We start from the raw sequence: 27,591 nt of genomic DNA, 5'->3' as shown, positions 1-27,591 counted from the left end.
TGATTTTTTGAGAATAGGCTAATCAAATATTTTCTTACCATCCATAATGACCTAGTGATTGATATTCATAACTTCTACTGAATCCACACCACTTTTTTTATAGCGTGTAAAGATCACAAAATAGGATTTCAAGATTTTCTCAATTTTAATATCTATTAGTCTATGAATTTTTGAAATATGAATGAGTGAATGAAATTTTTTTGACCCCACTTTTTTGAAAACATCCATAATGACCTAGAAAATGATACCTATAGCTTCTATAAATCCACACCACTTCTTTTTTAGTGTTTCGAGATCACAAAATAGAAATTCAATTAGTTTTTTATGTGTGTTAAATCACAAATGTGTGGGAATATGACAGATCAATTCATTTAACCTTAATTTTTTTGGAACCATCCATAATGACCTAGTGAATAATGCCCATAGCTTCTACTGAATCCACACCACTTTTTTCAATGTTTAGAGGTCGCGAAATAGAAATCCTAGATTTTTTTGGTTTTTCGTGTGTTTTATATCTAAAACAATGCTTTTATATTAGAGATTAACAGAATCAGATAGAAACCTTGCTTGAATTTTGATTTCATTTAGTTTCTTTTCTTTCATTTTTATGCAAACTGGCAACAAGTATACATAACATGGTTAAGAATAGAATCTGATGTGTATGTTGTCTTAATTCATTTTCTTCAACTAGTAGAAACTCTATTCTCTGTTCTGAATTTTTTAACACTGTTTATCTTACAGTTTTTACATCCAAAATTATCATTCATCAAAGCAGTTGCGTCCACACTCCACAACAAAATGGTGTTGCGGAGAGGAGAGATTCTACACTGAGGCATCATCATCCGAATCCTTCAAATCAATAACACCATACTCTGAGGCAGCAACATCAACCACAGTTTCGACATCACCAATCTCCTTTGAACAACCTTAGATACTATCTCTTCAATTATTCTTTGGATTCTCGATGATGATTTAATAATTCCATTGATCAGTTCAACCACTAAAAGAGGGTCCAATTAGACTTCCAGGGCTTCAAATTGCGGATGAAGGAACCATGATATACTAATTAAGTCTGTTTTGCCTTCACTATAGTTGTTAGTGCAGAATTGAGTGGGATATTAGAATGCCATAATCACGTTCTCAATTCTGTTTCTAATAATACCTCCCGCTCCAGCTTTGTTTTGATTTCTAATGTAGCTCCCCATCTGTATTGAGTTTCCAAGTATTACCAATTGGTCTGCTCCATTTGATCATCTTGCTTGTTATAATCATTGTTTCGAAATTTTCAGCCGTCAAACATACTTTGTTCCAATTCCAGGTGTAGTGTATGTGCTTGAGCTTCATTCCAGGTTTTTCCCTTGATTTGCTCTGCAAGTTAGGCAAAAGTCAAGCGAAAAGTGAGGTCATTAAACCTTTTTTTTGAGACAACAGTTCTATTCAATAAAAACTTAGCCATTCTAGAAAAATGTGCTAAGTTGGAAACTTTACAAGCATCCAAAAGGTGTTTAAACCCCACCCCAGAACCCTATACAATTATACATTGCCAATTCAATATACTAACTCTCCTACTTCCCCCCACATATTCTGTTTACACCAAAGAAAGAACAGGCTAAGACAATCTGTTAGTGCCTTCAAAATGTCTACTATTCCATTCTTTCCACACTGTCCAAATGCAAGCATGAATAATCTTCTACCAGTCCTCCTCACCAACTCTATTTCCAATACTCCACCAATTGTTCAACAGTGCCAAAGTAGAACTAGGTATTACCCAGTTATTCCCAAAATACAAAAGAACATGTGCCACAAATTTATAATTGTCCTGCAGTGTAGGAATAAGTGTTCATTGTTTTCACTCTCCGGTTCACACAAAAGGCATCTTGAACAAATCTGAAGACCTCTTCTTTGTAGCTTATGTTGAGTTAGGCAAGCTTTCCTATCAACAACCAGACAAAGAATGACATCTTTATAGGGATATTTACTTTTCAGACTTGTTTCCAAGGCCAATTCTCCTTTACATGACCTCTTTGATTCAACTGCCAACACACTAATTTATTTAAGAAGCCACCCTTTACTGTTTAGTTTCCACTCGAGTCTGTTTGGGAATCAGTGCATCCACCAAAGTTCCCAATATCAGAAAATATAACATTATCCATTCCCAAATGAGAAAATAACTCTAGCTATACAAAGTCCACAACCTGAATTTTTGCAATTTTACTACTGCGTTCAGTAAATTACAAATATATTCAAAGTATGCCAGGACCATTGATCCATCTGCATTCCTTGATTATAACCCCCTAGGAACAGTTTACTTCTCCTTCCAGATAGAGCTTCCATCAGTATTGATCTTGTAGTAAGATGAAGAGAGTCTATTGTCACGCCCCGGGAGGGTACCCTAGACGTTGCCGGCACTCGAAGACCATTGCTGGTCCCCAAGCGAACCACTTGATCCAATCACACATCCATTCATATCAATCAATCAACAGAAAGTTTAAAATAAAGAAATAACTTAGTGGGCAACTCAAATCATCACTCGAACTCAAATAATAAAGGCCATCGGCCAACAAATCGAACTCCAATCTATGTCGTTAAATAGTTTGACAAGAATAATTCAAGAAATAAAATACTCAATCGACCCATCACTATCTAGTCTATGAAGCCTCTATCACTACTATCTAATTGGTGTCAATAACAGGTTCATGGCTACCTCAAATTAGAATGAAAAGACTAAATCGACGCAAGAATAACTTAAGTGGTATCCTCCGAATGTAGGGGAGGACTCACCAATAAGCTGAGTGTGAATAGATCCTCAATGGTGCGCCTATTGATGATCTCTTAAACCTGTTTCTGCATCATGAAATGATGCAGGTCCAAATGGATGTCAGTACGTGGAATGTACGAGTATGTAATATGGCAAAATGAAACAATACCGGTTCAATCCAATCGTATACAATTCGTTCCCATCCAATCAAATACAATCCGATCCAATCCAATCATATATTATCCGATTCAATCCAATCATATACAATCGGTCAAATCCAATTATATACAATCCGATCCAATCCAATCATATACCGTCAACTCTAATTCAATCACATATCATCTAATCCAATCCAATCATATGCAACCCGATCCAATCCAATCACATGTCATCCAATCAAATCAAATCATATACAATCAACTCATCTCAAGTCAAAGGACTCAATTCAATAGATATGCAAATTAAAATTTAACAATGTTTTACAATTCGACTCAATCATATACAATCACAATCAAACCAATCATATCAAGCACAATCCACTCAATTGGGAGTTTTTCTAACCGACAACCATCACCATATGAGCAAGTGACAGTACAACAAGCCGATGTTGTTGCCACGTCCGTTCATACTTTGCCAGGGTATGAATGAATCAACCAATCATGGATCCATCAATCAATCAAGTCCTGTCATTTCAGGACAATGAAATAGGGAAACATTCGACACGGTACAATCCCTTCCTACGTTGGCTACGTAGTTCATGGGATTCAAGTATGGACTATACTCATATCCAATTCGATGCTCGATACTCCTCCCAAGACTCAATATGCTCATATCTATCAAGTGAGTAAAATACTCAAAAAAATACTCATTTTGTCTCTTTGGACTTATTTTCAAATCAACTCATTTAGTCTCATTGAACTCTTTTCAAAACTCAATCAAATCTGGCCTCATTGGACCTTCTTTCAAATCAACTCATCTCAAACCATCAAACTCTTCTCTTTAAAATTGATACAATCTCAAAATAGATGTTTTAATGTAAAAATTGTCAACTCGTTTATACTCCAAATACTCATACTCAAAATACTCATTAAGAGACTTTTCAAACTAAAATCATGCTCAAACTCTTTCTAAATCAAAGATGAAAATAATCATTCTTTAAACTCAAAATAGTGTATAAATAGTTTATACAAAAATGTTCACAAATCATTTATTTAAAACTCCTTTCTCAAACAATAATTTATACTCGTATGACTCCAATCAAATCAAATTATGCAAATCACATATCATGCAGTCACATTAGACTCAAATCCATTTCACCTCAAACATCATCATCAACATACCTCTTCATCAATCATTCTACCCATGTTAAATAACCACCATACACATCATCATCAAACATCATCATTAACATCATTATCAAACATCTTGCTCCAAAATTCTTATTTAATTCTATATTCCATTTATAGAAACAAAAATGACATTCTAGCTCTAACAAGGTTTCGTTTCTTTTTATGCCATTCACATTCATAACTATCCCAATTTATTCTTTTCATTCCAATTAATACACATACACAAAAATCATCAATCTCAACCTTAAGACAATTATGACAAAAAAAATCTCATCTTGGGTTCATGTGAATGAATACATGAATCTATACTCTCAACAAAACTCAACTCAAGAACACCATCAATACATACGAATTTATAGACAAAAATTCATTTGTAGTCAATATGTAGCTACGGTTTATGAAATAAATATGAAAGATAATCATTCAACAATTCAAGTCATGAAAATCATCAATCAATTACTAGTATATAAAAATATTCTAGAGTTTAGAAAAAATTCAAGAAAATCTTCATAGAAGGTTCAAGCTTTTCACCATTTTCATCCAACACATCTATGGAGCATATGGAAGAACTCAATCCATATTTTAGGTTAACCTTACATAACTTAGAGTAGATTTTGAAGAAACCTTGTTGTTGGGTCTTCAATGGGAAGCTTGAATCCTTGAGCTTTTGAGAGGATTTTGTTGGAGATAATTTGGAAGAGAAGAGGGGATGAAGATTAGGGTTTTTGTGAGGTGAAAGACTAAAAAAATGATCCCAAAACGTTCCAAGTTAGTGTATATATGTTTAGGGAAAAAGTCCAAGTTGCCCTTCATCAAAAATCTGAAAAATGGGCTAAAAACCCTGCTGCGCTATAGCTGGCGCGCCGCGCCAGCACCCAAACTACTGAGGCTGGTTTCAGACGCTATAGTGGCGCCGGGCGCCACTTGAGCGCCAGGCCTAAAGTTCCTACAGTGATAGTCTGTAGTAAAATGATCATAACTTTTGACTCCGAACTCTAAAAAATGCAATCTTGGTGGCGTTGGAAAGACGACTCAAAGACCTTTAATTTGATAGCTCATGGGCCACCCAATTCATTATATTATAGGATATATGGTCATTCAAAGTTGACCCTTATACTAACTCATTCGAAAACTTAGCCGAAAGGAATTCTTTGGACTCGGCTTGGTGTTAGAAATCTCTTATGACCCTAAACCATATCTAATACCCTTCAAATACTTAGGAATTGATCCTAACTCCTATATAAAATTACAAGTCATACGGTTCGAGTCTACACACATGTGAAGAAATGTTCGAGTCTTAGCGAAAAAAAATTCCAGGGTGTTACATCTATTCCGATCCATTTAACTAGAATACTACACAATTGAGGTTTAAAATGATCAACACCTAGTTATACAAATGACTTTCTAATTAAGTTGATTCAAGGTTAAAGACTTTCAATATATATATATATTATTTAAGGAATAATTGTAGAGACCAAACAATACTTGTCTGCACTTCTTTTTTTCACAGCTCGCACATCTTAGACCTAATGAATTTGGCGAAATAAGACCATACTCTTTGTATTGTATAACCTTTCAAGAAGAGTTTTTGATTGAGAAGACTTGAATGGGAAGATGATTGTTAGAATAAAGATAATGAATAAACATAGGCAGGACTTTGCGTCGCATATCATTCCACAACTAGCAACATCGAAGAATTTCCTAAAATGTCATTCCTTCTTTGTTCATTCTAAAAGTCCCCTCAACATCCTGGCGAAGATTCTGTACATTATGTTATAAATCCAATTGAGAAAAGAAAAAGATCCTTGTATAGCTAGTACATATATATGTCTTTGCTTATCTAAAGCAAATTCACAATTCTCCCACGAATTCTTTCAAGGTAAAATTATATCTTCTTGATCCAAGGTTGTAATATTAATTCATGACGTTTCTCCATGCTGCATCCCCTCTCAAGCATTTATACATAAACACATCATATCTAGAATTTTCCATTGCGAATATTCTGTCTATTGAAATTTCGGTCTCATGTTAAAAATCTTCCTAATCATCCAATTAAGAAGCAATGTTAGGTACCTCCACATATATATGATTGACTTCTTGAGTGAATCCATGCAATCCACAACTTCTTATAATCGATCCCCACTGCTGCAACTTTTTTCTCCTTCAATCAATATTGATCTTAAGAGCCTTTATTCCAATTTATAATGGTCAATAGCCATTCAAATGCCTTTCTAATTAAATTATCTGAAATGTTAAAAATCTAGGTCTGTACAATGTAAAAAAACATTTTCGGGTATAATTTAAGGAATAAAAATATACGCCTAACATGAAAAATCACAACATTACAAGAAAATAACATCTTTTCACAAAATAGAACATAACCATTCCAAAACGGAAGGAGCTAATGTCAAATGTATAATCAAATCACAATGAGTAACACAACATTCTAAGCATATGAGACAACAAGAGTCTCATCATTAATCACACAAAATTTTAAAGTAAAATGCAACAAAACACATTTTTGATTGTCAATTTTCTAGTTCCATGAAATTTCAAGGAAGCTTAAGTTTCCACAAACTTCTACTCCCATGGAATTCTCAAGCAAGCTAAACTTCCTGCGAACAAGATGGATAAATCAGTAAAGGCAAAATTTCATCCAAGGTAAACTCATTCACTTCTTCTTTCTGCACAATGTATTCTAGAAAACCTCCATTTGTTTTCCTCCCCAAGATCTTCTCATTTTATTTCAAACAAATTATATCAACTAGGTACCAATTGTGATTCCCAAGCCCAATGAATGAGCCTAATGTAGGAACTTTGGTGACATTAGTCCATGTCCCCCATTCTCCATCTTTCTCCCGCGAACACACAAAGAAATCAATCTCAACAAGCATGGAAAGATAGAGATGATTAGCAAAATTAGACAATTTCATATGACTCCCTCAATATTGCAATGGGATGGGTGTTACAACAAATTTTTCTTCAGCCATGAAAAAATAAATGATGGCAAACTTATTAAATAAACTATCAGCATTTTCTTGAACTGATCTAGTTTCCATCATGTTAACTGCTCCATCTAATGAAATTAGATTTTGGTTGAACAAGCAATAACTAGCCGGAATTGTGCCAATCTTTTTCCAAGACTCATCGTTCACAAGAGTACATTCCAACAATGAAACGACTATCCTTTGCATTAATCACAAATATAGCGATTATCTTATAATCGTCACTAATAGAATCATACACGAAACCATATAGCGCCGATTCATAACGTTTAACATGTTTCAACACATAAGGATCGGGATTTTGAACAATTTTATATTTTTGAATAGTTGGATTCCATATAAATATTTTGAAGCTATAGACCATACATAACAGGCCATTACAAGAACTCACCAATGGATATGAAATATCTCGGGACATTAAAAAGTTTGGTGGTTGGAGAGAAGCGACTTGAGAGTTCACACTCATTGATGATGCATTTATTGAACGGATGTTGAACGCTAACATGTTATATTCCAAACAAGAAGATGGAGTTATTTTCGACGAAATTAATAAGATTTTTTGACGATTAATATCCGACAACGATTCATCGATATGCAACTTGATGAAATTGGGGTCATTGATGATTGAACACCATGATTTGTGCACAATCTTGAAGCGTGGAAGAGATTCAACAGGGAGTTTTGAGAGGATGCAAGTCATCTCATCATCTCCAAAGTCTGTGTTTTCTCGAGTGGAGATTCATTGGACTTGTGTTTACTTACTGTTTTAGTTTTTCCCCCCATGTATACATATATATAGCCTCATATGGATGCCACTTTGTGCATGTCTGTCTTTATTTTTGACCTCTAAGATTTTGATAAGCTGGTTTGATTCAAGTATATTCTATATTGTTTTTCAACTTTTATAATTAATTTTGTTTATAAATAAATAATTATAGTTGATTGTATAATTCTACAATTTAAAATCATATTATTTTGTAGATCCGATCAAGTCTAGTTGAATTGAAATGGTCGGTTGATTTGTATGAATAGCATCTTTCAATGTCATTGTTTAAATTTTGATCTCATTTACAAGTAATTCTGCAGAAACAAGTTCACTACAACAAGAAATCCTGAAAAATCAACAAGATTTTAAATTCATTGTCGTGTTCACAAATCTGTATTTCTGCCTTATTATCACTATGGCGATGTATAGGCAGTGGAAGACTAACTCCAAGCACTTTAAATAATCCAGTAACCGAGGTTATCTCAGCAACTACATAGGCCATGCTTCGCAATTCTGCTTTAGCTGCTGTCTCCTACTTCTTAAACTTCCAAGATATAGATCTCCCAGTCTGAAGGAAGCCACCCTAGTCTGAATCACAGAAAGCGTCGAGTGTGGTTCTCACTTCCAAGATGCAATCAACAGGCCAAGTCTAAGTACACCATTGATATACTAAGACTCTCAAAGCAGTTTCCATGTGAGAGTGTTTAGGTTTGTGCATAAACTGACTTAGAACCTGTACCATAAATGCAATATCCACTCTTGTCATGGTGACATACAACAATATCCCCACCAACCTCAGATACTTTCCTATATCCTCTAGAATTGCATGCAGAGTCCTTGTAGATGAAGGATTATACTTAACAGAAATCAGTTTCATATTAGTATCTTTGAAGCTCAGGTTCAAGATGAACTACTTGGTTGAACTAAAAAATTTCCTTGGTACAGAGTTTTCCAAATCCAGCATGATAGCCAAAGGAAGTCTTCCCTTGAGCTCATAGTTAAAATGGGGATTGGTGGTTCCAATCCTGCTAGTGCTCCCTTGGATGCCAATGTGAAACTGACTTCTGTTAAGTATACTCCTTTATCCAAAAGGACTCTGCTCACCCTTTGGAGATGCAATGTTAGAGAATATAGGGAAATATCTGAGGTTGGTAGGGAGATTGTTGTACGTCATCATGACAAGAGTGAATATTGCATTTATGGTACATGTTCTAAGTCAGTTTATGACAAACCCAAACACTCTCACATGGAAGCTGTTGTGAGAGTTGTTAGGTATATCAAAATGTGTACCAAGACTTGGCCTGCTGATTGCATCAGGGCAGTGAGAACCAGGCTGGAAGCTTTCTGTGATTCAAACAAGGGTGGCTGCCTTCAGACCGGGAGATCTATAATAGGATACTTGGTTTTGGAGGGGCCTTAATAGCTTGGAGGTTTAAGAAGTAGGAGATAATTAATGAGAGCAGCTAAAACATAATTCAGAAGCATGGCCTAGGTAGTTGCTGAGATAACCTAGGTGACTGGATTGTTTAAAGAGCTTGGAATTAGTTGTCCATTGCTTATACATCGCCATTGTGATAGTAAGGAAACAATACAGATTTGTGAACATGACAAGTTCTACCGATGAATTTAAAATCTTGTTGATTTGTTAGAATTTTTGGTTGTCGTGAATATGTTTCTACAAATTTACTAGTAAATGAGATCAAAATTTAAACGGCGACACAGAAAGATGCTATGCATGCAAATCACCCGACCATTTGAAATCAACTTGACTTGATCGGATCTACAAAATAATAAAAATTTAAAATTGTAGAATAATACAATTATATTATTGTTATTTATTTATAAACAAAACTAATTGCAAAAGTTGAAAAACAGTATAAAATATATTTGAATCAAACCAAACTAGATTATCAAAATCTTAAGAGTCAAAAACTGAGACAGATAAGCACACATTGGCAGTTGTATGATGCTATATATATGTATACATAGAAAAAGAAAACATAAAACCCTAAGTAAACACAAGTCCAATGAATCCTTACTCAAGAAAAACCACCAACTTTGGAGATGATGAGATCGCTTGCATCCTCTCAAAACTCCCGGTTGAATCTCTTCTACGCTTCAAGAGTGTGCACAAATCATGGTGTTCAATCATCAATGACCCCAATTTCATCAAGTTGCAAATCGATGAATCGTCCTCTGATATTAATCGTCAAAAAATCCTCTTAATTTCATCGAAAATAACTCCATCTCCTTGTTTGGAATATAACATGTTCACGTTCAACATCGGTTCAATAAATGCATCATCAATGAGTGTGAATTCTCAAGTTGTTTCTCTCCATCTACCAAACTTTCTTATGTCCCGAGATATTTCATATCCATTGGTGAGTTCTTGTAACGGCTTGTTATGTATGGTGTATAGCTTCAAAATATTTCTATGGAATCCAGCTATTCAAAAATATAAAATTGTTGAAAAGCCTAATTCCTACGTGTTGAAGCATGCTGAATGTTACGAATCAACGCTATATGGTTTTGTGTATGATTCTGTTAGTGATGATTATAAGATAATTGCTACATTTGTGATTAGTGCAAAGAATAGCCATCACATTATTGGAATATACTCTGTGAAGAACGAGTTTTGGAAAAAGATTGACTCTATTCCGACTGGTTATCGCTTGTTTGACCAAAATCCAGTTTCATTAAATGGTATGGTTAACATGATGGCAACTAGATCGGTTGAAGGAACTGGTGGTAGTGAATTTAATAGGTTTGCCATTATTTCTTTGATTGTGGCTGATGAGAAATTTGTTGCAACACCCATCCCATCGCAATATTGTGGAAGTCATATGAAGATGTCTAATTTTGCAAATCGTCTCTATCTTTCTGTGTTTGTTGAGATGGATTTCTTGGTGTGTTCGTGGAAGAAAGAAGGAGAATGGTGGACATGGACTAATGTCATGAAAATTCCTACACTAGGCTCAATCATTGGCCTTGGGAATCACAATTGCTACATAGATGATATCATCTGCTTGAAAGAAAATGAGAAGATCTGGTGGAGGAAAATGGATGGTGGTTTTCTAGAATATGATGTGCGAAAAAAAGAAGTGAATGAGTTTACCTTGAATCAAATTTCACCTGCTACAGATTTATCCATCTTGTTCGCGGAAAGTTTAGCTTCCTTGAGAATTCCGTGGGACTAGAAGTTTGTTGGAAGTTTAGATTCCTTGAAAATTTGGTGGAGCTAGAACATTTGAATTTCAAACTTTGTTTTGTCGTATTTTATGATAAGTTTTTGTGTGATTAATGATGAGACTCTTATTGTCTCTGATGCTTAGATTGTTATGAAACAGATTTCCTGACGGTTGTTAAAGTTATTATACATTTGACATTAGCTCCTTCCATTTTTAAATGGTTATGTTATATTTTTTTAAAATATGTTATTTTCTTGAAATATTGTGATTTTTCATGTTAGGTCTATACTTTTTATTCCTAGTATTATAATTTTAAATGTTTTTAACACTATACAAATCTGGATTGTTCACTTTTCAGCTAATTTTTAAAATTAATTAGAAAGATATTTGACTGGCTATTGACATTATAAGTTGGAATAAAGCCCCCTAAGATTAATATTGATAGAAGGAGAAAAAAGTTGGAGTGGTGGGGATCAATTATAATAAGTTGTGGATTGCCTGGGTTAAAATAAGAAAGAAGGATGTCAATAATATATGTGTGGAGGTACCTAACATTGCTTCTTAATTGAATTGATTAGGAAGGTTTTTAACATGAGACCAGATGTTAATCTACAGATTATTCGCAAAGGGAAACTTTAGAGACAATATGTTATGCATAAATGCTTAAGAGGTAGAGGGGACATACTATGTCGAAACTTGTGGTGGAAATCAATGCTTTATTCCCTTTATATCATAATGTACTGAATCTTTGCTAGAATGTTGAGGAGACTTTTAAAATGAAGAAAGTAGGAAAGACATTTTAGGAAATTCTTCGATGTTGCTAGTTGTGGAATCATATGCACTACAAAGTCCTACATATGTTTATTCATTATCTTTGTTCTAACTGTCATCTTCACATCCAACTTTTCTCAATCAGAAACTCTTCTTGAAAGGTTATACAATACAAAGAGTATGGTCTTATTTTGCCAAATTCATTTGGTCTGCTGCCTCGCCTTTTGCTTTGAGAAATTCTGATATTAGATTTGCAAAAAGCCAAAGAATCCTTTGTGCAACCTTTTCCTTTTATAGCATTGGTTTCTGAAGACCTAGTTGAGACTTACAAGGAAAGTACAACTTTAGTTTTATTACGTTTCCTTATACGAGTCCTATTGTGCCAGCTTTCCTTATTTCTGTGTTTTTGACTTGTATCAATTGTCATTATCAAAACCTACTTGAATGTTGTCAACAAATTGTACTCCTTTTCTACTGCCATTCAAACCCCTCACATTCCAGCTTAAATATTTTAATTTCATTGTGTCTGTGTTTTGTGGCACCTACCCCTCAACCTTGCTGGTTCTACATCCTGAATTAAACCTAAGGATAACCTTTTTAACTCTTTCACCCCCTTTCTTCTATAATGACTTTGAGTCACCTTCCAAGGAAACCCTTTGTTGTTGCTGTTGCGCCTGTTCCTTTGATCCATTCTTAAGATCACATCCAACAGTTCATGCTCAAAACTGGCGGCATCAACACCAAAAATTTCCAACCTTAACCATGACCAATTTAGTCCATTTAGTGGAAATAACTGATGAGGTTTGGACTACCTGCTGGTTATGAACATTATCTTCATACCAAGGAAGAGAGGAGGTCATTGCATGCAATAGAAGAATTGATCAGAATCAGATGCAATTGCAGGGCTCATAATCAGCGGTGGAATTCCAAGTATACCGAATTATTGAGAATCATGAATTCTATGAGAACCCAACTGTTGAGACTCTTCCCCATCATGAGAATCTTAAATTTTATGAAAACCTAACTGTTGAGACTCTTTTCTGTACTCTTGCTGATGATTACTCAAGAATGACATGGACTTCTTGTTAATAATAAATTCTGATGTGTATGTTGACTTAATGCATTCTCTTCAACTAGTAGAAACTCAATTATCTGCTAGCATTAAGCTTTCTGATTAGACAATGGTTCTGAATTCTTTAAAACTGTTTATCTTAAACTTTTCACATCCAAAAATATCATTCATCAAAGCAGTTGAGTCCACATTCCACAACAAAATGGTGTTGCGGAGAGGAAACACAAACACCTCCTTAAAATTAGCAAGGCCTTGATATTCTAAGCTCATATACCATTGAAATTTTAGGGTGACTGCTTCTTAACAACCACTATATTCTCAACAGACTACCAAGTGCCACTCTTAATGGCAAATCTCATGAATTATTTCATTGTCACCTTCCAAGACTTGACCACATGAAAACATTAGGATGCCTTTGCTATGCCACTAGACCAAATTACAATGATAAATTTTCTCCTAAATTCATTCGTAGTGTATCCCTCACACAAAAAGGGTACAAAATTTTATAATCTTGAAACAAAACAATTTGTTGTCTTCCAAGAACACATCTTCCCTTTCAAATTCCCAATTTATCTCTTGTACTAATCCTCTCCTCACAGATGTCACACCAGCATTCTATAGTTATGTTTAAATAGAAGGCAAAGGCCTAATTTCGTCAAAAAATAGATAAAAGTACCCAAAATAGCATTACTGGCACACACAACAGAAATTCAACAACCATCCAAACTGCTATTTACGCATTTGGATTGTAGTCCGAATCAGCATCCCCCTACTCTTAGCCATCATCATCCGAATCCTTCAAGTCAATAATACCATACCCTGAGGCAGCAACATCAACATCAGTTTTGACATCACCAATCTCCTTTGAACAACCTTAGATATGATCTCTTCAATTATTATTTGGATTCTCCTTGGTGGTTTTGTTACAAAGAAAAGGAAGAAAGAACTTCAACGATACAAAGTGCAAGAATAGAAAATGGCAGCTGTAAATTGCTACAGTAATCTTAAGAGGGAGGAGAAAAAAGTTGAAGATTTTGAGTTCTATTTTTTTTTAGATGTTTTATTACATAAGCTCCTTACATAACCACATAACAAGCAAAATATCTCACACTATGTACTATGCACATACGTGGCTCACTAACCACCACTCATTTTAACTCAAAAGTCTTGCCTATTACAAAAATATCTACAATCTAGGAGTGTATAGAGAAATCTTAATTTCCTAACAAGTTTAATAATTCCATTGATCAATTCAACCACTAAAAGAGAGTCCAATTAGACTTCCACGACTTCAAATTTTTTATGAAGGCACCATGATATACTAATTAAGCCTGTTTTGCCTTCACTATAGTTGTTAGTGCAGAATTGAGTGGGATATTAGAATGCCATAATCATGTTCCCAATTCTATTTATAATAATACCTCCCGCTCCAGCCTTGTTTTGATATCTCATGTAGCTCCCATTTGTATTGAGTTTCCAAGTATTACCAATTGGTCTGCTCCATTTGATCATCTTGCTTGTTATAATCACTGCTTCGAAATTTTTAGTCATCAAACATTGTTCCAATTCCAGGTTTTCCCTTGATTTGCACTGCAAGTTAGGCAAAATTCAAGTGAAAAGTGAAGTTATAAAAGCTTTTTGTTGAGACAAGTTACATGTGCTAAGTTGGAAACTTTACAAGCATCGAAAGAGTGCTTAAACCCGTACCCAGAACCCTATACAATTATACATTGCCAATTCAATATACTAACTCTCCTACTTCCCCCTACATATTTTGTTCACACCAAAGAAGGAACAAGCTAAGACAATTCATCCTAATTTTCTCGATAGAACTACCAGTGCCTTCAAAATATCTACCATTCCTTTCTTTCCACTCTGTCCACCAAATGCAAGCAGGAATGATCTTCCACAAGTCCTCCTCCCCACCTCTATTCCCAATACTCCACCAATTGTTCAACAGTGCCAGAGTAGAACTAGGTATTACCCAGGCTATTCCCAAAATATAAAAAAGAAGACGTGCTAGAGATTTATAGTTGTCCTGCAGTGTAGGAATAAGTGTTCATTATTTTCACCCTCCTGTTCACACAAAAGACATCTTGAACAAATTTGAAGACCTATTCTTTATAGCTTATCTTGAGTTAGGCAAGCTTTCCTAATCACCAACCAAACAAAGAATGACACTTTCATAGGGATATTTACTTTCCAGACTTGTTTCTAAGGCCACTTCTCATTACAAGACCTCTTTGATTCAACTGCCAATACACTGACTTTACTAAGAAGGCCTTTTATTGTTTAGTTTCCACTTGAGTCTGTCAGTAGAATCAGTGCATCCACCAAAAGTTCCCAATATCTGAAGCAATGTGACAAAATTCTCTACTTCATGGCGTAACATTAATTATATTCCATAATTACGATAGAATATAGATGCTAATAGTATTGGTCAACACGGCCAATAACAAGATTTTAATATTACCTAAATGCCCTTATGAGGACGACAAAGAGCTGCTATTCTCGCTTATTAATACTAATAACTAGTAAAATATATAATAATGTTTGCTTCTCAAAAGCAATAATTCAAAGTTTTCCTATGAACTTTTTCAAGGTAAAATTATATTGTCTTGATTTAAGGTTGCAATTTTCAAAAAGAATTATGATCACCATAGAAAATATAACATTATCTATTCCCAAATGAGGAAATAACTCTAGTTATACAAAGTCCAAAACCCGAATTTTTTCCATTTTATTACTGCATGCAGTAAATTACAAATATATTCAAAGTATACCAGGACCATTTATCCATCTACATTCCTTGATTATAACCCCCTAAAAACAGTATACTTCCCCTTCCACATAGAGCTTCCATCAGTATTCTTGAAGTAAGACGAAAGGAGTCTATTCCGACCCATTTAACTAGAATACTATACAATTGAGGTTTAAAATGATTAACAACAAGTTATACAAATGAATTAAGTTGATTCAAGGTTAAAGACTTTTCATATATATATATATATATATATATATATATATATATATATATATATATATATATATATATATATATATATATATATATTTGATTCTAGGAATAAATGTAGTGACCAAACATTACTTGTCTGCACATCTTTTTTCCACAGCTTGCAGATCTTAGACCTAATGAATTTGGCAAAATAAGACCATACTCTTTGTATTGTATAACTTTCACGAAGAGTTTTGATTGAGAAGACTTGGATGGGAAGATGATTGTTAGAATAGATATAATGAATGAACATAGGTAGGATTTTGCGTTCGTATGATTCCACAACTAGCAACATCAAAGAATTTCCTAAAATGTCATTCCTGCTTTGTTCATTCTAAAAGTCCCCACAACATCCTGATGAAGATTCTGTACATTATGATATAAATCCAATTGAAAAAATAAAAAGATCCTTGTATAGCTAGTAAATATATATGTCTTTGCTTATCTAAAGCAAATTCACAATTTTCCCATGAATTCTTTCAAGGTACGTAAAACTATATCCTCTTGATCCAAGGTTGTAATATTAATTCATGAAGTTTCTCCATTGTACATCCCCTCTTAAGAATTTATACATAAATACATCATATCTAGAATTTTCCTTTGCGGATAATCTGCCTATTAACGTTCCGGTGTCATGTTAAAAATCTTCCTTATCATCCAATTAAGAAGCAATGTTAGGTACCTCTCTCTCTCTCTCTATATATATATATATATGAATCCTTCTTTCTTGTGTGACTCCAAGCCATCCACAACTTATTATAATCGATCCCCACTACTGCAACTTTTTTCTCCTTCCATCAATATTGATATTGAGAGGCTGATTTCCAATTTATAATGGCCAATAGCCATTCGAATGTCTTTCTAATTAAATCAATAAATTAGCTTAAATGTTAAAAATCTAGAGTTGTACAGTGTAAGAAACACTTTCAGGTATAGTTTAAGGAATAAAAGTATACGACTACCATGAAAAATCACAACATTACAAGAAATTAACATATTTTCAGAAAATACATCATAAACATTCCAAAACTGAAGAAGCTAATGTCAAATGTATAATAACTTTAACAAACCACTATGAGTAACACAACAATCTAAGCATCAGAGACAATAAGAGTCTCATCATTAATCACACAAAAACTTATCATAAAATACGACAAAACAAAGTTTGAAATTCAAATGTTCTAGCTCCACCAAATTTTCAAGGAATCTAAACTTCCAACAAACTTCTAGTCCCACGGAATTCTCAAGGAAGCTAAACTTTCCGCGAACAAGATGGATAAATCTGTAGCAGGTGAAATTTGATTCAAGGTAAACTCATTCACTTCTTTTTTTCGCACATCATATTCTAGAAAACCACCATCCATTTTCCTCCACCAGATCTTCTCATTTTCTTTCAAGCAGATGATATCATCTATGTAGCAATTGTGATTCCCAAGGCCAATGATTGAGCCTAGTGTAGGAATTTTCATGACATTAGTCCATGTCCACCATTCTCCTTCTTTCTTCCACGAACACACCAAGAAATCCATCTCAACAAACACAGAAAGATAGAGACGATTTGCAAAATTAGACATCTTCATATGACTTCCACAATATTGCGATGGGATGGGTGTTGCAACAAATTTCTCATCAGCCACAATCAAAGAAATAATGGCAAACCTATTAAATTCACTACCACCAGTTCCTTCAACCGATCTAGTTGCCATCATGTTAACCATACCATTTAATGAAACTGGATTTTGGTCAAACAAGCGATAACCAGTCGGAATAGAGTCAATCTTTTTCCAAAACTCGTTCTTCACAGAGTATATTCCAATAATGTGATGGCTATTCTTTGCACTAATCACAAATGTAGCAATTATCTTATAATCATCACTAACAGAATCATACACAAAACCATATAGCGTTGATTCGTAACATTCAGCATGCTTCAACACGTAGGAATTAGGCTTTTCAACAATTTTATATTTTTGAATAGCTGGATTCCATAGAAATATTTTGAAGCTATACACCATACATAACAAGCCGTTACAAGAACTCACCAATGGATATGAAATATCTCGGGACATAAGAAAGTTTGGTAGATGGAGAGAAACAACTTGAGAATTCACACTCATTGATGATGCATTTATTGAACCGATGTTGAACGTGAACATGTTATATTCCAAACAAGGAGATGGAGTTATTTTCGATGAAATTAAGAGGATTTTTTGACGATTAATATCAGAGGACGATTCATCGATTTGCAACTTGATGAAATTGGGGTCATTGATGATTGAACACCATGATTTGTGCACACTCTTGAAGCGTAGAAGAGATTCAACCGGGAGTTTTGAGAGGATGCAAGCGATCTCATCATCTCCAAAGTTGGTGGTTTTTCTTGAGTAAGGATTCATTGGACTTGTGTTTACTTAGGGTTTTATGTTTTCTTTTTCTATGTATACATATATATAGCATCATACAACTGCCAATGTGTGCTTATCTGTCTCAGTTTTTGACTCTTAAGATTTTGATAATCTAGTTTGGTTTGATTCAAATATATTTTATACTGTTTTTCAACTTTTGCAATTAGTTTTGTTTATAAATAAATAACAATAATATAATTGTATTATTCTACAATTTTAAATTTTTATTATTTTGTAGATCCGATCAAGTCAAGTTGATTTCAAATGGTCGGGTGATTTGCATGCATAGCATCTTTCTGTGTCGCCGTTTAAATTTTGATCTCATTTACTAGTAAATTTGTAGAAACATATTCACGACAACCAAAAATTCTAACAAATCAACAAGATTTTAAATTCATCGGTAGAACTTGTCATGTTCACAAATCTGTATTGTTTCCTTACTATCACAATGGCGATGTATAAGCAATGGACAACTAATTCCAAGCTCTTTAAACAATCTTGTCACCTAGGTTATCTCAGCAACTACAGAGGCCATGCTTTTGAAGTCTGCTTCAGCCTTCAGCTGAGCTTCTTGCAATTGTTTCCTGCTTCTTAGACTTCCATGATATTAAGGTCCCTCTAAAATTCACCAAGTATCCTATTATAGATCTCTCGGTCGGAAGGAAATGTTTGAATCACAGAAAGCTTCCAGTGTGGTTGTATGTGAAAGCCTAGATGAAATTCGAAGGCCAAGTCCATGCACACCTTTGATATACCTAACAACTCTCAAAGTAGCCTCCATGTGAGTGTGTGTGGATTTATGCAGAAACGAACCTAAACATGTACCACAAATGCAATATCCACTCTTGTCTTGGTGAGGTACAATAATATACCCACCAGCCTCTGATACTTCCCTATATCCTCAAGCACTCTATCTCCAAAGTGTGAGGAGTCCATGCGGATGAAAGAGTTCTACTTAATAGAAATTAGTTTCACTTTAGCATACAAGAGAGCGCCAGCATGCTTGGAACCACCATGCCCTATTTCAGCTATGAGATCAAGGAAAGACTTCCTCTGGCTATTACCATACCCTTCCTGGACCTGGCAAACTCTTTGCAAAGGAAAATTTAAGCTTACCCAAGCCTTTCATCTTGAATATGAGCTTCAAATCTTTCTTTGTCTAAACAAGCAAAGCCACCTTGCTTCTAGTAATAATCATATCATCAACACAAACCAACACTACAACAATATCATGTTGAACCTGCTTGGTAAAAGTGAATAGTAAAAATGGCTATGAGATAAGCCAGGCTATAAAAGAGCATCTATGGGTATTTTATTCCACTATGTAGGGTCCTGCTTAAATTGATACAATGAATTATGTAATCTATACACCTTCTGTCTCCCAGCCTGAGTAGCAAAGCCCTGAAGGATAACACCTTATCAACTAAATCACCCTATAAGAAGTCATTGTGCACATCCATTTGGAAGAAGTGCAATGCTTAGCAATTACTAAGCAATACCAGACCTGGTTGTGACCATCGTGATCACCTAGGAGAAAGTCTCAGTGTAGTCTAACCCTTTATGCTGATTGTACCCCTTGGACATGCATGGACATATACCACCTAGTGAGAACCTTACCGGGTTGAAGATCTACTAGAATCCTTGTATGATTGTCTTCTGATGCTTCAACCTACTCTTTATCCTTCACTTGCTTCATGATATGAAGAGGGCTCAGGGATGCTGGAAAAAAGGCTAAAGTTGATCCAAAAGTAGCATGTACATAACATAGCTTATGAAAGAGGATGTTGAGAATATAATTAAATAATTAAAAGTGTGTTTTCTTTAATATCTTAAGCTTTTAGATGAGATGGTTATACACTTCAATAGGGTATCAGAGCAGGCAGAGGTCCTGAGATCAAATCTCACCGTCATCCATATCAAAAATAATTTCCACGTGCTTAGCCCATGAAAAAGAATCAGGCCCACGTGTGAGGGAGTGTGTTGAGAATACAATTAAATAATTAAAAGTGTGATCTCTCTAATAGATTAAGCTTTTAGATGAGATGGTCACACACTTCAACAGAGGATATAGGGTAATATAATTGGTATTGCCTTTATCCTTGGTGATGTAGTCTTGCAACCAACTGGAGGTTTGCAGACTCTAGAAGACTTCCTACTACCTTCCACTCTGTCAGCTATACTTGCTGGAATAACACCAACATTAGGGACATATATGTTGTTGATCATTCACCGGAGTTGCATTTACTCCATTCCCAGAGCTTTAGCTAACATTGTTATCCCCAATAGCCATTGGCACGAATCTCAAAACTCAGAAGATTTCTAGCGAAACGTAAATCGATTGTTCTAGGATGATCCAACCCTAAATATGATTAATTGAAATAATCAAAAAAAGAGAATCAAAGACAGAGTAAGAAACATTGGCCTCCGATCATCTACACAAGCTCTGATACCATGATATCTTCAATAATCTTCAACATTCTAAAGATCAAAGTGACAATCGTGGAAGGGGAAGACTTAGATCTTCATAGAGAAAACATTTAATCTCCTCCATTTGATGTTTTCTATAAATATACATACAAGATGAACTATATAGCTAACTAACTAAGTTATCTACTCTACTAATTTATCTAATGGCAGTTGTTTACCACAACAAACTGCCTCTAAAAATCTAATACAACAACCTACCTAACTCTACTCTTAAAATAATCGTATTGAATTTAAAGAAAAAAATGAACTACATTTTTTTCAGTTGGGTTTCAGTTTTTAACTTTAATAATATGGAAATCGAAAAATCGAACAAAAAAGTGGTAAAATCTTATCACATATTGCATTGTTGGAATTTATGCCATTTTTTATCTCAATATATGTTTCTTGTAACTTATAAATCTTTTTTATGTTTAACGAATACCAAAATAGTTTTGAGTCAATATTGATTTTGAGGTCCATTCGTGATTCAAAATATAAGTTGTGTACCAAAATAAATTAACAAGATAAGTTTTATTGACGAAACTTGCAAAGAAGAGAACTGTGAGACAGATGTGTTTCAATTACACCAGGGGGAAAGGTGTAATGCAATTGTTCAATCAAGGATTAAGAGCTCAGTTACCCAGGAACTGAGAAGGGGAATTGTTTATTCATCCAACGCCTAAAAGGTATGGAACGCCCAAAAGGATAGTTTTGATAAGGTCAATGCAGTAAAGATATACCACATGAACAGAGAGATCAGATGTTTAGCTCAAATAATCTCATCTATTTTTCGAAATTTAATGATTTGTGGGATGAGTTTTAGCCGATTGTGGCTCCAGGTTGAAACTGTGATAAGGCTAGACTTTTTGTCCAGTTTCTTAATCAACAAAAATTGATGAAATTTCTGATGGAATTAAATGATACATATGCACCTCAGAGGAGTCACATTTTGATGTTAGACCCTACGCCAAGCCTCGACCAGGCTTACTCCATGATTATACAGGAGAGCCAAAGGAAGAGTAGTGGCTATGGAGTCAAAACTGGGATTCTAGGTAGTGGACCAGTTAAGCATGAGAGTAGTACTCTCGTCTCTGCAAATGCCTCTAATTCCAACATGAAGCCAAGGAAATATCCTAGTACTCATTTGTGCTGTGATTACTGTAAGATGAAAGGGCACCAAAGGGAGTCATGCTACAAGCTAGTAGGTTATCACCAAGGTTCAAATTCAAAAATAGAAAAAATACCTATGAGAATCCCTCAGCTGCAACACATAGTGCTAATCTGAACACTGGTGAGTGGTCACAGCAGAATGAAGCCTCCAACTCTAACCTGCTTGATCCAACTTCCTGTTTTTGACCAATGGCATGGTGAAGGGGATTGGTAGCCTCAGGGATGGATTCTACATCCTCAATCCTACTACACATGTTGCTGGTCCCAAATCTAAGTTTCTCAGTATCGTGTGACATCAATACTTGGTCATGCACCCTTTTCTGTCTTGCAGAAAGTTCCTACAATAAAATGTCTTTTTCAAAATTCATTTGCTTGTAATTGTTCTGTCTACCCACTAGCCAAACAAACTAGATTTTCTTTCCTACTAGCACCACCACATCTACTTTCCCTTTTGAACTTGCACACATGGATGTGTGGGGTCCATACAAAGTACTTACAATGGATATAAATATTTCCTTACACTTTTTTGATAAAGTGGTATTAATAACAACGTCAAGAAGATGCATGACTTACAAGATATGGGGTAGAATTAAATCACTAATTTAATGATAGTTTAACGGGAATACATAAATTAAGGGGTAGAATCTTACCCCTTGAAGAGATACAGCAAATCCCTATTCCGAAACACAATTAAATCACTAATTTAATGATAGTTTAACGGGAATACATAAATTAAGGGGTAGAATCTTACCCCTTGAAGAGATACAGCAAAATCCCTTGATTTAGCCTTAAACGGTGCTCCTAAGCTCCCAAAATCATGTTTAGAAAAGTGAGATTGAGCGTAAAATCCATCGCTCCTGCAGACTAATCGAAGTGGGAGAAGTGCCACAACAGAGGAAGTCACTTATGCCAACTGACTTTGCCAAAGCAGACTTCCACTGCATCCACAAACACACAAGTGCGCCATCAATTAGTCACTGCAGACTCACGGCTGCGGAGAAGTACTCGCAGAAGCAGAACCCTCCAAATCTGTTGTTATACCCCATTTTAACATGAATCAAATTAGAGTACAACATATTGATGATTCCCATATTAATTAACTTAAGGAGTCACTACCTAATTATTTCAAAAGGTAAATTAGGACACGTAAATATTTAACTAAAGTAATGCCAAAATAAACTCTAGTTTGGTCTACTTATGTAATTTTAGGTAAGGATTCTTGTTATCCTAAAGGAAAAATGTTAAGCATCTTTTAACATATGCTAAAAATGGTTATCGGTCAAACTTGGGTTAATAAAATACAAGACATGATTAGATGGAAAAAATGTTTAAACTATTTTATAAGTTCTAAAAGAAAGCTAAGTTATAAAATAAGTAATAGCATGATGAACAACTATGTAAATTAACTAAAGCGACACTTAAAGAAACTTTTATAAAAGAGATTGATTTTTGTTAAAATCACGTGGGTCTTGGTCTTGAGAAATTTAAGCTTTGAAAATCAATAACTTATTGCTTCAAATTTTGGGCCAAAAGGCCAAAGAGTTTTCTTAAACAAATCTTATTGAGATACTCATTTTCGTTACGAAATTAACCATACTGCTGGCTAAAAAAAGTAGATGTCATTCTTTCTTCTCCCCTCTCTTTCTATGTTCGGATGTTTTCGAGAAAAAGTGAATGTACAGTAGACACAAATTCCAAATCTAGCGGCGAAATCGAGTATCAAAGTGGGACTTCTTGTGGAAAAACCTTCTACGATATAACAAAAAGTCGATCCAAATCTAAGCTTCATCAAATAGCTAACGACTTCACAGTTTATAATACTTAGTTGACTTAAATAATAAGCATTTCAATTGCATTTACCAAAACACCAATAGAGTAGATTCTACTCCAAGGTTGCTGGTTTGAGTAAAGAAATCTACACATGATTCTAAATATTTCAAACTTATTACTAGTATAAGAACAGCAAACACAATATATCAAAGGAAAAAAATTGTATGTTTTCATGATAAGAAATTCTTCATACTCAAATGGGAACATTAAATATACACATGAATTACAAATCCTAATGACTATACCAATTCTAACAAACCAACAAATACAGAATAACTTCTCAAACAATTAGACAGAAAACATGCTGAATTTTATTTGTTTAAAAAAAATGAAAACATTGCATCATTTCCGGGATGCATAATAAAGCACGAAACACAATTTAATAACTATCCTAACAACATGATTTCGGAGAAAAAAAAAATCGAGCACCTAATTCTTTCTCATATACCAACTAATGTATCATGCTTCAACAGTTAAGAAAACATAAAGCGGAGATTAATTTTTTGATCAAACTGACCTTTTGAAGTGCAGCGAACTAGGGCGTCAATCTCGGCATCAGATCTACTCACTAACTCGGATGAGCGGTGGCCAAAAGCTTGTCCGAATTAGGGTTTGCTTGGGTTCAAATTTGGGCGGGATTTTGAGTTTCAAAACTGAACATTGAGGCTCTCTGGACAGATTTGCAGGTCAAATCAGAGAAGAAAGAGAGCTTGGAGTGAGAGAGACGTATGTTCTCACCCAAAAATGGAGAGGCAATGCTCTGGTTTAAGAACAAAAGAGCTTGGAACTTTTCTGAAAATGGTAAAAAGAAAAACTGTGTTGGTAGAGAGAGGATCTTTCAAATAAATTATGAGATGTTGCAAAGTTTATTAAAACAAAAATATTATATTAAAAAATATGACAATAGTTATTTAGGAAGTGTAAAATGACTACTCCTTCTATCTCAATTTATATGAATTATTTTTTATAACACCTCCTAAAAACATTGTATATGATGTTCCAATTCTCGATGAAAAATGATATCGCTTCTGTATTTTGGGCATAACTTTTAATAGGATAGTCCAAATTAGGTAATTCAAATTTCTAAATAACCCGAACATCATTACCTACAAATTTTGTGAGATCATATTTTAAGTTTTGGAGGTTAAGTAGGTCAAATAAATTAATTGTTGCAAGACATGGTGTTGTGACGAAATAAAATATTTGTAGAAGAAAACTCATATCTCACTGTAAGATGCTCCAAATCGATTTATTCTTGAACGATATGAAATTATACTTCTAGAGTAACAATTCATATTAGACATCAAATCCTAATGAGGAAGCTATCTTTTTCAAACGCAGCTCCGAAAAGAGGGTATTCCGTTAAAAGAAAGTTCATCTCACCAGCCATGGAAAGATATAGATCCATTTGACATAACCCATGACATCAATAGTCCTCTATTTGACATCACCCATGACATCACAATCTTTCGTTAAATTTTTAGATTTTTCTTTATAATTATTTTTATTATTGTTAGGTCTCTCCTTCACACCTATAAATACCCACCTTATTTCATCATTTTGTTCATCAAGCTTTCTCAAGCAACTCTTCTCTCTATACACTCATTTACACATTCTCAAAATATAGTTTTAGTTCTTAGAAGTATAGAAATACTATTACGGTTATTCATATACTCCGGGTAGTACACAAAATGCTCCTGCGAGGAGAAAATGTTAGGATTCAAGACTGTTTATTAAGTCCTTCGATTCTGAGTAACGCTTCGGATTCCAGGTATGTAAGGTTTCAATGAGAGTATTCATTTCACTCTCATGCCTAAAGTATTTTGATTATATGATAAATTATGTTTATTTTCCTTATGTTTTTACTCTAAGTTATATAGGTGTTTATCCATGGGTTCTTCCACCCATTTAGTCTAAAATTCTTTCAACTAAATCTCTTGATTTCAAATAAGACTTTTTTATGGGTAATTCTTATTTCTACTTAATAACATGAATCATGGTTAAACTAATGATTATTGATCTATCTTGATGCAAAATAATTTTATATGTATGAATTGATGGTTTGCAAGTAATTTCTCCATTTATCTCTTTAAAGGTTCTTGAAATTCATGGTGGGTTATTTAAAGCATGATTTGTAATTAATGGATTTCAAATTATTTATGTATAATTTCATTTACATTCATGTTTGAAAGTTGAAGTGATTTGCACCCACCTAGTTTTACTATGTTTTCAATGAAGTTTGACTTGAAAGCTTTGACTCCAAATAAATATTTATGAATGCAATGTCTATGATCAAGAGGGAGTCTTATGAAATAAAAGAATAATGAAATGCTATGAATGATGGATTTTTTATGCTATAAGGACAATTCGTGCATATTTGAATCATTAAAGCTTTTAATGAGTTATTCCACCGAATGTGATATTTTGAATTTTCAAGCTATATACTATGACTATTTTGAAGTATTAAACTATTCCGTGGGATTGACTTAGCACCGAATGGGGCATTGAGGTGAATTCGGTAAGTAAATCCTAGTAGCAACCCCTTGTCTCATTAACTATGTGCCAACATAGGAGCCCTTGTAGGCTTAGCCTAATGGATCCATGAAAGCCCTTAAAGTTAAAGTTAAAAAATGAATGAAGTTGACGGAGTTCTACCCGGCAAGTAGTCTTTCCGGCCAACGTAGGGGGTATGTTGGATTCCATGTAATAGCTCGCATGGTCTTAAATGTCGGTTATGGTCATTTTTCCACAAAATGAATGTTTTAAAGGATATATATATGATTGATTATGTATGCATTGCATTATGTTTCATATTACATAAATATTTTAATGTTTCCTCAATGTTCATGCATGCTTACATACTTAGTACATTCAAAGTACTAACGCATACTCTTTTGCCTACATGATATCACCATGTAGGGAGAGGTGCTCCTCCTCGTTCTCTTCCACGTGGCTAGTTGAGATTTCATTTGAAGACTACTTTTGGTGAGTTCCCATGTTCCGGGAACAATACTCCTTTATCTTTCTAGCTTATGATATGTTGAGATCTTTAGACACTTACTATGACATTTCTTTCTATTATGATTGAGGGTGAGCTACCGTTAAATCTAAAAGTTAGAGGTATTGTTGGACATATGTAAGTTGAAGATTTACTATTCAGGACAATGAAATAGGGAAACATCCGACTTTAACGGTTCAATCCTCTCTTACGTTGGCTACGTAGTTCATGAGATTCAAGTAGGGACTACACTCTTACCCAATTCGGTGCTCGATAATCCTACCAAGACTCAATATGCTCATATCTACCAGATGAATAAAATACTCAAAATACTTATTTAGTCTCTTTTGGACTTAGTTCAAAATCAACTCATTTAGTCTCATTGGACTCTTTTCAAACTCAATCAATCTAGTCTCATTGGACTCTTTTCAAACTCAATCAATCTAGTTTCATTGGACCTTCTTTCAAAATCAACTCATCTTAATTATCAAACTCTTCTCTTTAAATTTATTACAATCTCAACTCAATGAATGCATTTAAAACATAGTTTTTAACTCCTCAAATCAATCTCAAAATAGATGTTTTAATGAAATAATGCTCAACTCTTTTATACTCATGCTCAAAATAGTAATTAAAAGACTTTTCAAACTCAAGTCATGCTTAAACTCTTTCTAAATCAAAGATGAAGATAATCATTCTTTAAACTCAAAATAGTACATAAATAATTTATACAAAAACGTTCACAAATCATTTTTAAGACTCCTTCTCAAACAATCATTTATACTCAAAATCCTCAT

The 27,591-nt window shown here is 34.3% G+C and overlaps 1 long non-coding RNA gene across 2 annotated transcripts; it reads right to left on the bottom strand.

Moving 5' to 3' along the window:
- Nucleotides 1–653: 653 nt before the first annotated feature.
- On the bottom strand, nt 654–24,647 carry LOC129882856 (uncharacterized). 2 transcript variants are annotated; one of them, XR_008765837.1, is made up of 4 exons: nt 24,314–24,647; nt 22,041–22,304; nt 14,331–14,499; nt 654–1,368 (listed from the first exon to the last, which is right to left on the bottom strand). It is a non-coding gene; the product is annotated as an uncharacterized LOC129882856 (long non-coding RNA). The 2 variants fall into 2 exon arrangements; XR_008765836.1 differs by lacking the exon at nt 14,331–14,499.
- Nucleotides 24,648–27,591: the final 2,944 nt, after the last annotated feature.

Source organism: Solanum dulcamara, chromosome 3 (assembly GCF_947179165.1).
Source record: "Solanum dulcamara chromosome 3, daSolDulc1.2, whole genome shotgun sequence".
Classification (NCBI taxonomy): domain Eukaryota; kingdom Viridiplantae; phylum Streptophyta; class Magnoliopsida; order Solanales; family Solanaceae; genus Solanum; species Solanum dulcamara.
The sequence above is the reverse complement of the archived record's forward strand: the minus strand, read 5'-3'. Positions and strand labels throughout refer to the sequence as shown.